The 12,797-nt window shown below is 36.0% G+C and overlaps 1 protein-coding gene across 2 annotated transcripts in view; it reads right to left on the bottom strand.

The window, feature by feature from the left end:
* Timp (Tissue inhibitor of metalloproteases) overlaps positions 1-12,797 on the bottom strand; it is a 234,691-nt gene that overhangs the window by 57,180 nt on the left and 164,714 nt on the right. The window contains exon 1 of one of the 2 annotated variants that reach the window (XM_069847202.1): positions 8,507-8,572. The exons of the other annotated variant lie outside the window; for it this stretch is intronic. The gene's annotated coding sequence lies outside the window, so the exon portion shown is untranslated. Of the gene's footprint in view, positions 1-8,506; positions 8,573-12,797 lie in introns of those variants that run through there. 2 annotated transcript variants of the gene reach the window in all.

The following is a 12,797-nucleotide window of genomic DNA, read 5'->3' as shown; positions in this document are numbered from 1 at the left end:
AGCCTACAAAATTATGCAGTCTCCCGATCATTTCAGCAAGATCTCTTAGAAGGATAAAATGATTTTACCCTCTACATTTCAAGCTCTACATGCAGCTGCTATACCAAGATGCTATGTTATTGTTCGAAAGCATAGCAAACCTGACATTTGTTTAAGTTTCACCTAGAACCCACAATGACCTGAAATAGTTATTGTTTTACTCCCACATGAAAAACCCACTGATCGTCCTGACATTGTTACTTGCGTTTTCGCGTTGAAACTCAAAACCTGAAGGCGGATAGGTTCAAGAGAAAGTATTTGCCATAAAAAACCATTCAGAGGGAGTATGTTTCTTTATTACGGAAGGAAATAACTTTCAAAATGTCTGGTATTCTTTATTGAAAATAAATCTTAAAAATTTTTATTTGAACGTCTAATGAACTTAGTTTGCAGCATTTGCTGCACAAGCCACTAGTTATAATATAAATTGTGCTGAAAGGTAGTACAGAAATGTGTAACCATGGCGATGCGACTATAAAAGAGAGGGGAAAAAAATGCAAAACTTAATTTCCAGCTGAAGTATCAAAGTAGGAATCCAAGCATTTTAGAAGGATAAAGCGCGTCACGGTGTGGAATGGGTAACGTCAATTCTCGATCAGTCTGCGTCATATTTATATCATCCAAGCTACGCCCCTCCCCACAACCCCGAACGAAATAGCACGTGGCAACCGCGCTCTGCCACGTGACAGATCAGCAATGAACCGAGACTCGATTTAGCCACACCTAAAAACAAAAGACATTATATCCACTGAACACTGCAGTTAATGAAGTGGTCTGCATTTACTTGTAACCTGTATGCTGTAACTAGTAGGCTATACTGAATCTGCCGTTAAATCTATTAATGCATTATTGAATACAATAACATCATCATTATCATCAATCATCATCAATAACATTTAAGTCTTAGACCCATTCTATCCAAATTGATGATTTTGAATCAACAGGCTACTACTAGAAATGAGCAAGCAGCGAGGCGCATAAGGTCTTAACTTGAGACAACACAGAATAAACATAAAACAAGTGCCATGAATAGGGTGACCAGATTCACATCGATAAAAAAGAGAACACAAAGTTTAAAAAAGGAGGATATTGTTCGAAAAAAGAGGACAGAAAGTATGTACTTCGATTTAGGCTCAGGCCTACTTCAAATTACGGCAATATCTATTTTATTACTAAATATTTACAGTACAGATTTAGGCTTACATCACACTTAAAAGTATGTTAATAATCTATTTTCTTACAAAATAATTATGAAAACACTTAACAATAATGATTTTACAGTTAGCTACATGTGAAAGTCAAGGGAACTATAATTATTAAATAGGACAGAAAATATCTATTTAGATTTACATTCGCACCTCGATCTCTCGATTTACTAACAACCTGTGAGCAACGACCATAGCAAGTGGGAGCAAAAAGAGTTATTATGATCGTTGGTAAAGAGTATATTCGGGCTATTCCATATGAAATCGATCAGTAAAAAAACTTGCATTTTTTTAATACTCTAATTTTTTCCCTATTTATACAAGGTGCTGAGGACAGTGCATTTTCAAAAATATACTATCGAAAGTCAAACGGTTTTCGTACTATTGAGCGACAAATTTAGCGTATTTTATAAAAACAAGCCTCTTTCAGCGCTCAGAACTCTGGAACCATTTACTGCAGAACATTGAGCGGGAGTTCATTTTGAAGCTGACATTTAGTAGGTTATGATAAGAAGTAATACTTATTTTTATTGTATACAGAGAGACAGATAATCTGATTTTACTTACTTTCAGGCTTTTTGCCCATTTGTAAAAATGTAAAAAATATTGAGAAAAAACCTTACATTATTAAGAGGGATTCGACATTGTTTGCTTAGTGGCTCGGCAATAAGTTTCGAGGGTATTAAATAAATTATTTTCACACACCTAGACTTGAACGGTGCAGTACTCCAAGCACTGGCCGAAAGCTGAAGATAAGCGAGCATTGGGCGTCATTTTACTCCTGTGTTTATGAAAACTTGTGATAAAGCTAGCCCAGCCATGACTGCTAGACGACATATCACGTGTTTGTCTCCTGGCCTTACTTGTCTCGACTACCTACAGTCAGCTGGTTAGTTCACGCATTTACTATTTATTTTCTTTATTTGATATTTTCAATACTTTCTTATCAACGGTGTACCAGTAAAAATTTTGTGTTTATTTGTACTTTCAATGCGGAATCTAACCATATATTTTAAAAATATTTTTTTCGTGGGCAAAGGCGTCTTAATGAAGAAAAATCTAAATTTCTCCATTTCCATAAAAAGTAAAAAAAAAAGAAAAAACTGTTTACATGTCAATATAAACTTTAATTTCTCAGCATCAAAATAAACCATGATTTTGATCATTGGGTGAAAGGGTTTCGGAGCCACAACAGTTTAAAGTTGCTAATTTTATGAAAATACGATAAATTTAAATATTTTTAATTTAAACACTATGAAGTTCTGATGCCTCAAACTTTGCACAAAGCATGGTATCACAGTTGTCAACGGACAGAAAAAGTTTCATTGTATTTAAAAATTGCAAGGTCAATTTTCTCTATATTTCGGTCGATTTGAGATGGAATAGCCCATTCCGTCGATGCTGCTGCAACCTACAGGCAAGTTACTTGAAAAAGGCGTCAAATCAAATAATTTCAAAATATGAGGCATATAAGTTACGAAAAGGAGGACATTTCTTGATTTTTTTTTTAAATCCGCCCGGACCCCGGACAAAGGACTAAAATGGAGGACATGTCCGGATAAAAGAGGACGTCTGGTCACCCTAGCCATGAACCTAGTTCAGGCAAGAGGGAGAAAATTTCCTATTGCATTGTCAGGAACCGAACACGAGTACACTAGATTTGTAGCAAGAAACTCTACCACTACAATCATAGCAGAAGACTCGTTAATTATAATGTGAAATTCAATATTCTTCTGCTGCATCACAGTTTGCGGGAACAATATATGGTGGCGATGATACAAAATAGTGCTAGTGCTAAACTGACGTAAGAAAATTGTTGCTAAATTTGTATACGAAGCTAAACATTAAAGTCTCTCCAGTAATGCCATGTCATTATACTTCTTATCAGCTGTGTACGGTTTCTGGTATTTAGCGCAGAAACTGAGGCAAAGAAGTTGCATTCCACTCATTTAGTGTGCATTATTAATATTATAGTTTGAATTAGTATTCCAAGCCGCTTTATGTTAGTTGTATAATCATGGTTGTGAAGTTACGAAATTGTGCTGTTACTAAAAGCGGTATAAAGAAAGCCCTGTTGAATTCATTTTATCTACATTTCTTATAACAGTAATAAAGTTCTTATACCACGTTTGCACAATCTGCGTGAACTATATATGGTTACCAGGATATAAATATGTAGTTGAAATACAAAAGTGACATAATAAAAGTGCTGTTATGTTCTTTTTATGACTGTTATTAATTACAATTTAACTTTAGCATGTATTTTTTGTTATTTATTACAATGATATTAACTATATGTTTTTTCTGGAGGACAAAATGGTACTAGGTATCTAACATAACGAAAATCGCTATTATTTTCATTCATGTCTTTTTGTGTATTATTAAGTATAATCATTTAATCTTAAAATCAGTTTTAGAATTTCGCGCTAATACAATCTATGTTAAATATACAGAGTGATTCACGAGGATTTACCGTCCTTTACGGAGCTTATTTCCGAAGACACTCTGAGCAAAACCTGTCAATAAACATGGGCCATATTCTCAATATTTACAGAGTTACGTTTCGTTATTGGAACGTATTGCTGTGAACGCGTGATCTTGGTCAGCGTGCAGTCAGCAGTCAGCGCGAGCTCTACGGAAATCAAAGATAGCCGTATGCAGTTCCGTAGCGTGACGAGTGCCGTTCACAAGCGCGCGGCCAAGCGTACGCAAGCGGACGGCGACATTTTTTAAAATGTGTTGTAAGCTCTCCAAGACTGTAAATTAGATTGCAAAATTGAACTGCAAATAATTAAGCCGGTGGAAGTGGTGTTTTTTGTAATAATTGTTGTGATAAGTGCATAAGAATAATGTAATTTTGTAGCTAAAAATAGAAAAAGATGTCTGTACGAAGCAACTAAGGAGTTCACAGCACATTTTTAGCTTCATAATACTTGCCATTTAAAGAAATGATACTTCTGAATGGTTCATTCTCTATTTGTATTATTCTGTTACCTTCAAACTAAAGAAAAAACGTATTTTACAAACAACTTTAAATTAGTGTAACTCTGAAAAAATTGAGAATAATAGCTAGGTATGTTTATATGACATTTTTTGCTCAAAATGTCTTCAGAAATAAGCTCCGTAAAGGACCATAAATCCTCGTGAATCATCCTTTATGCGGTTGCTAGGATACAAAACCATGTTAAACTAACGAAATTCTTAGGTTTTACGTACTTTATTAATTATTACTGTCGTTATTAAACTTTTCAGTCAGAATTTTGTGATTTGAAAACAAAATGAAACCTATATTTCTATTCCTGTTACGCACAATGTTTTTGGACAACAAAAATCGAAGCAAGATATAAAAAATAACTAATGTAATTCATTATATAGAAATGTCTATGTGTTGGGAAAAAAACGGGGGTATTATGAGAAAACCTGCTGAATATTGTCTTTTTTCAACACTACGAATATTTCCATTTTATCTGGTTTAAATTTTAAATCGGATCTCTGGACTGAAAATCCGAACAGCATAGCTCTGTGAGTAGGCATAAATTTAAATCCTGTCCCATCAGGAAAGTGATTTAACTGTAGTTTTATTTTATTTATCTGGCTCAATGCTGAGATTTTCCTTGGTCGAAAAATATTAATATAAGATATAAATATAATAATTAAAAAGTCCACATCTGTGGAATAACGGTCAGCGCGTCTGGCCGCGAAACCAGGTGGCCCGGGTTCGATTCCCGGTTGGGGCAAGTTACCTGATTGAGGTTTTTTCCGGGGTTTTCCCTCAACCTAATATGAGCAAATGCTGGGTAACTTTCGGTGCTGGACCCCGGACTCATTTCACCGGCATTACCACCTTCATCTCATTCAGACGCTAAATAACCTAAGATGTTGATAAAGCGTCGTAAAATAACATACTAAAAAAATAAAATAATTAAAAAAAAGTTCTGCTGAGAATGTTTTATTTTGCTTCACCGGTGTTTTCTGTCTACAACATCTTCTTCCTGGAGTCCAAGTTTTTTAATACCACAGTTTATCTCATCCATCCATACTTTTGATATCCCTTGGCAATCTGGTGTCGGACATTCTTCTTACATGCCCATACCACTTTAATTTTGTTGTTCAGCTACTTGAAGAATACTTACTTTTCCAGCCATGATTTCTCTTATAATTGTGTTTTTTATTTTATATTTTCTGGCTCATCATCTCCAAAAATTCATTTTTGTAGTAAGTAATTTCTTCTGATATTTCTTAGTTTAAATTCTTGTTTCAGTTGTATATAACAGTATGCTCTGCACTATAGATTTATTAATAAAAGTTTTTGTTTTACCTGAAATATTACCGCTCCATAAAACAGAACTGAGCATTCCATTTACTTCTCTTCCATTATTTTATTCTCTTTTCGATTAAATAGTATTGTTGACGATATATTATATTGGAAATGTAACTGAGAGTTGTGGTTACTATTCATAGCGATAAATAATAAACACACATCCAATTTCATTTTCAACAATGCATTCTGGTTTATACAAACAGTTATATTTAAGCAGTTTCGTAGTACAATAACGAGATACCATGATTACAATATAATTATACAGCTGTATACTTTCCTTTTACTCTCGCCGCAATGCAATAACAAAACAATATCCGACTTCCACAAGATGTTCAAGAACAAACTTAAGAAAATATTTACCAACAAGTGTTTTAAAAACGAAGTCCACTGTAAAATAAAAAAAAAAAGGAAGCGAGAGAGAGAAAATGCCGCCCCCCTGGAAATTGCCGCCTTAGGCAACTGCCTAGGTTGCCTAGGCCTAAATCCGGCACTGTATACCAGCCCAGAGCATATATATAACAGATTGCTCATCCCTATGTTAAAATCGGTAGCACTTTGAAGAGAATAACCGTAGGATCGCCACCCGTCCGCCGTAAACGAACACGAGATGGCAGTACAGTTTTTAATGCAATTCAAATGGAAGTTATGACGTGACTCCTTATGTAATAACTAGATGGCAGCATAGTAAACCTGACAAAAGTTGTTACCGTCAAAGCCTATAAGGCCAAGCAATCTGGGTATATATGATCTAGGATACCAGCCAGCTTCCAATGTAATGTCAAGCACGTCGACCACTAGACCACCGATAATGACAGCTATCCTCTCTACTGCAACTCATGAGGCATCTCTCTATGCTTTGAATACCAATACACGGCTATTGGCCAAATTCGTGTTACGGTGAATGGATGATTAAAAACCTTTCATTCGAAGCCTCTCTTTCTTAACGCATGACGTAATCGGGATAAAAGGTCAGAGTGCGAATCTCTGCTGAGACCATGAATGGCGGTGGTTTTATGTCATTTCTCGAAACCCGGGCGTGAGGTAACGTGAATGAGTAACGCTATGTAAACAAGAACGCCTGCCGGCCGGCTTGTACGCACGACAGCTATTTAAAGGAAGCGCCCAGATTCAAGGTCGGCAGTCTGCTGCACGAATAAATGGAGAATCACACAAAACCACATCATTACGTCACATGTAATTATTGCACAGGTGATTGCGCATGTGCGATATTAAAATAACGAGATTGACAAGAAATAATAAATTATATAGTATTAATAGCCAGTAAATATACGAAATACAACTTAAAGTCTAAGAATTATAGTTCTGTTCCGTAACCTTAGGATGAAGTTCACATCGAAGCATAAGCTTTACTTAGAAAGCCATAATAAAATCTATTTAAATTTTCAGTAACTGTAAGAATTAAATCTATGACTGATTTTTATTATGAATGTTGTTATTATTATTATTATTATTATTATTATTATTATTATTATTATTATTATTATTATTATTATTATCCCTAGTATCCTAGAAACGTTATTTACAGAAACGTACTTATTACCTAGCTCGAAACCGCAATTTCTCGATACTTCTTGATACCAATACCCATTGCAGAGCTTCGATACTCGATACTACAACTATGAAAGATAGTGTGTTTGTTTTTTTTAATTTAGTTAGGCATCTGGAGTTAATTCGCAACACTTAAACTATTCGGGGCGGATAATAAGCAATACTAAACCTTCTAAACTACAGTAGGTATATTTCCATAAGAATTTCTCTTACGCACCGCATTGAGGGATTTTCCAACCCACGACTCGAACTACTGTTTTTTTTATTTACTGGGTGAGTATTATTTTACAACTTACTGTTCCCATAAACGTTTATATAATGGAAGTCTAATCCATCGCTGAAACAGGAAGAAAGAAAGAGAACCTCTAAAAACTAAAAAGTATAGCTCCCTCTTTCTAAAGTAACGAACGCTCTCGATTCACGCAAGTATCAAGGGTATCGAGGTATCGAAAGTATCGAAGATCCAACTATAGTAATCATAAATTTAAAACTTAAGAAAATTTATTTCGAAGTTCAGTGAATGCGTAAAAATAATAATTGCAAAAGAGACTTTTCTTTTTTGCACTCTAGCAAACAGTCACCTGAACACGGGGATCGAGGTTTTCTTCGCACATAGTCGTGTAGCAATGAATACATTCTATGCCGATGTTTCTAAACACAATACAGACCGGTATTCATTTTTTGCATGTCGTGAGTTGTCATAGATGCAAAAGAATATCATATTCTAAAATATGGATTTTACGCTAATTTTTTTTCACATAATTCGTTGTTATAATTACAGCAAATATCGCCATATTTATAAACTTCCATGTAAGTCAACGTTCTTTTAATGCATAGTGGATCTTTGCCATTGAACCCGCCGCCATTTTACTTCTGAAAGAAAGTATAAGTTTTTTTTCACATGGACTATGTGTCATTTTCATTTATCTTCCATGAGACGAAAACAACTTAGGAGCGCATTATTTTATCTGAACCATTGGCTTTTGGGAAGGCTCTTGCCCGAAATATTGGACTTTAATAGATGCCTTTTCTAATCGTTGTGAGGACATAAAATTATCATGCAAAAATAAGTTTTCGAATTTTAACAACAAAATTCGAAATGTCTAATTTGGATCGTCGTGAACTATGTTTCCGTTCTAGTCGAGGTTATTTTCATTTCCACTGAAAAACTATCATTAACGAGGAATAGTTTCCATGTTTACAACTAAACGCCCACATAGTCCCAATAAAATTATAAGCACAAGAAAAGTCGACGCTCTTTTTTTTCACACATTTACCGGTTGCCATGGATATAACCAAATTTATTATTTTCCTGAACACCACAGAGAAATTTCATGCTATTTTTTTTTTCGCACATAAGGCGTGTGCTTACCTTGAACCTGGCGTGAAGGCACCCTGACGCTCACCAAGCGACTGCCCTCACTCTCACTGCGCGGTGCGCCCTCCGTCAAGTAATTCTCATCACACGTCCTCCCACTACACATGACGTCACACTCTAAATTACGTATTATCAGCACTGAAGACTTGTCACTCATAATAACACCTTCAACTGTTCTGTGGAAGAGATGAGAAAAAGGAGAAGTTGAAAGAGGAAAAGCGAGGAAAGGAAAGTGGAAATAAAAAAGAAGGTGGAAGAAGGAAGATGAGAAGAAGAAATGGAGATTGAGAAGAACAATTCAACAGGGAAGAGAGATTGAAGTGAAGAAAAGAAAGGAAAGAGTAAGAGAAAAATTGAAATGAGAAAAAAAGGAAATGTAAAGAGTAATGTATTTTAGTCGGTTATATAACGATGCTATATCAATTATTGGGTTATTATTTAACGTGGATGGAATTGGTGATAGCGAGATAATATTTGGCAAGATGATGTCGAGGACTCGTAACGGATTATCTGACATTCGTCTTACAGCTTGGGAAAACTTCGCAAAAATACCCAAGCGGGGATCGAACCGACGCCCGAATGCAACTCCGGAACAGCAGATAACAGCGCTACCGCCTGGGCTACGCCGGTGGCAAGAGTAACGTAAAAGAAATTAGAAGAAAGATTAGGACGGGTAAGCGATAGGAGAAATTGATGAGAATAGCAAGGGGAAGGAAAAGAACTGGAAATGAGAGAAGAAAAAATAGAATTACAGAGAGGAAAACAAGGAAATTTGGAAGAAGGAAGAGAATGGAAAGTTGAATTTGGTAGAGGAGGGTAAGTAGATGAAGGACGAGAAGGAGAAGAAATAAACTGAAAATATAGAGAAAAATATAAGAAAGAGCGAGAGAGAGAGAGAGACAAAGAGTATCACTAGCGAGAAGAAGATAAGGAACAGAAGCATGGCCGAGAGAAAAATAATTAAGAATAAGAAGAAGAATTAGATGAAGGATATTACGCAAGAAGGAAAAGAGAGGGGACTGAAAATAATGGATGAAAAGAGAAATTGATGAATTAGGAACTATAAATAGAAGAAGGGAAAAGAAGAGATAAGGAGTTGGATAACAAGAAATAATGAAAGCGGAAATAAAACAAAATTGTGGACTGGAAAATAGAGAAATAAGGAAAATGAAAGAAGCAGAAAGAGAAGATCGAATAATCAATTCATTACGTAACAACGAATCATATTCTAAGAACACTGGAAAAACAGAATTAGCAGGATAATGTGGAAAAGGAAAAAGGCGGTGTCTGGCAACACTGTACTGGCCTTAAACCTGTTGGTACGACCATACTATGAATCATACCATTTTTACATGTTCAAATAAAGGCAATGCTGCAAATATCCAATAGTATTTTTGAAGAAATCTATTGTTTATTTTTCGATGCTCTATTGACGTATGTAAAGGACGTTTGACGTGAAGGCACGGTCTTTTGTCTGGAAATACAGTACCGGTAGTGACTGCTGCGACAACAGAATCTAAACCGCATCCCGTGATTTCATATTCTGAAATATCCGTGAATTCTGTGACAACGTTCCAATTTATTTTTATGTTTCTATTTCTAAGTATTACGTATTATAAAAAAAATTAAGTTGAATTCTTATCATTTCCGCAATGTTTGACGTGCATTTGTGTTGATGTGTAGAGGCTGTCACGGGTTTGAATCCCACCTCGAGTACGAATATTTATTAGTTCTGAATGTGGTGTTCTATAGTGGTTGGCATCCTGTTGACGCCACATAACAAGAGTCCCACAACGTTTATTCGTACATTTTTATAGCTATAAATCTCGTGTGAAACTGTTAATAGAATGGAACAGAAAAAGTCGTTATAGGGCTTTTGGTTACTTACTTACTTACTTACTTACTTACTTACTTACTTACAAATGGCTTTTAAGGAACCCGGAGGTTCATTGCCGCCCTCACATAAGTCCGCCATCGGTCCCTATCCTGAGGAAGATTAATCCAGTCTCTATCATCATATCCCACCTCCCTCAAATCCATTTTTATATTATCCTCCCATCTATGTCTCGGCTTCATCAAAGATCTTTTTCTCTCCGGTTTCCCAACTAACACTCTATATGCATTTCTGGATTCGCCCATACCTGCTACATGCCCTGCCCATCTCAAACGTCTGGATTTAATGTTCCTAATTATGTCAGGAGAAGAATACAATGCGTGCAGTTCTGCGTTGTGTAACTTTCTCCATTCTCCTGTAACTTCATCCCTTTTAACTCCAAATATTTTCCTAAGAACCTTATTCTCAAACACCCTTAATCTCCGTTCCTCTCTCAAAGTGAGAGTCCAAGTTTCACAACCATACAGAACAACCGGTAATATAACTGTTTTATAAATTCTAACTTTCAGATTTTTTGACGGCAGACTAGATGACAACAGCTTCTCAACCGAATAATAACAGGCATTTCCCATATCCTTTACGTAGATTAATCTTTACGTAGAAGTAAATAGCTCGTTTGAACCACAAACAATTATTGATTGTTAACTGGTAGGATCTATAGGCCTACTGTGTGTACGAATATTATATTATCACATAAATATTATTATTTATCGATCTGTGAGTAATGCGAACTTGTATGAACTTTTTATAGTTACGCATGTATTATGCATGCGTCTATTTCTCGTCCATGTCAGAGCACAACTGAATTATATATTATATTGCCGCCCGCCCCATGGGCTATAATAATCTCTTCCAAGTAGTTGTGTGTGCACGGATTTCCCTTGTGTATAGAAATGGATTCATCCACATTATTGAGTTCATCAGATATGACGTAAGCATTTCCATAGGATCAAAGTCGAATGACATCAGTGTAATTTTCCTTCCAAAAACTCCTTTTTATTTCTTTGTATTAATGTAGGTCTAATATAGATGTTACGCGTCAAAACAATGTAAAAAGACAATTTACTGTACCTATACTTACCTATTTTTTTCTTGGAATTTTTACATATAAACCATATTATTTTGAAAATGAGTCAGTATACAACGTAGGAGTAGCGCGTTTTCTTGCTGATCCAGAGCTGCGCACGGGCGTGGATTGGATTCCCGATTAGGCTAATTTCCTCGTTTGTTTTTTGTAGGTTTCCCCGACTGTAAGACGAATGCCCGGTAATGCTGTGGCGAATCCTCGGACTCATCTCGCTAAATACAGTCTTGCCATAACTAATTTCATCGACGCTAGAATACCTCTTATTTGGTACAGTGTCGTTATATAAACGATTAAAATAAAACTACTTCGTAGGTCTATGTTTAAAATGTTTATATAAAATTAATTAATATTTAAGTCCTGCATCGTGTCCAAAGCATCACGCCTGGGCTCGCGTTAAGGAATGAGCGCTCGTTCGGGACAAAGTTTATCAGCTCATCCCTGTCAGAATTCAGCAGTGTTAGCCATCACCTTCGACTACCTTCCTATCATCGGGGTAATTGGTTTCACATTACATTATACCTTCCAGCTGATAGAGAACATCCTGCACATTACCAGGTTAGTGGAGCAATCTGGATATATTAGCAAGCAATCATAATAACAAAACAGTCCACATCTGTGGAGTAACAGCGCGTCTGGCCGCGAAACCAGGTAGTCCGGGTTCGACTCCCGGTCGAGGCAAATTACCTAGTTGAGGTTTTTTCCAGAGTTTTCCCTCAACAAAATATGAGCAAATGTAGGGTAACTTTCGGTGCTGAACCCCGGACTCATTTCACCGGCATTATCACCTTCATTTAATTCAGATGGTAAATAACCTAAGATGCTGATAAAGCATCGTAAAATAACCTACTAAAAAAACTAATAACAAAACAAAAATAATTCATAGGCGCAATTCACTTATATGAGGAAACAAAAGATCTCTGAGAATCTTACAGGGTATGTCGGACAGTAAGGCATAAACCACGACAGAATGTAGTTGGCGAGGCTGGTATCGATCTGTTACAAAGCTGCAGAGGATGCGGTCGTTGATGTGTTCAGTGCTTTGTATCAAGGAGGCGCAGACTCATATCTAATTTATCACTCAACTACTCAGGCTGATTGCAAATGTTCCTACATCCCACGCATCGAAAAAATGTTGAAATCATTATTTCCGGCCATGTGATGACGTAACTAGAGCGATTCCTGGGTTCGATTCAGGTAACAGATTACTGAGTAATTTATTTTTCTTCTCCAACCATTTTCAAATAAACAGTGCTCTGTATGTTGTACCTATATTTCCATTGGAATTCCCTCAGAATTCCATTCTG

This window comes from Periplaneta americana, chromosome 15 (assembly GCF_040183065.1).
Source record: "Periplaneta americana isolate PAMFEO1 chromosome 15, P.americana_PAMFEO1_priV1, whole genome shotgun sequence".
Classification (NCBI taxonomy): domain Eukaryota; kingdom Metazoa; phylum Arthropoda; class Insecta; order Blattodea; family Blattidae; genus Periplaneta; species Periplaneta americana.
This window is presented reverse-complemented; position numbering and strand designations above follow the sequence as displayed.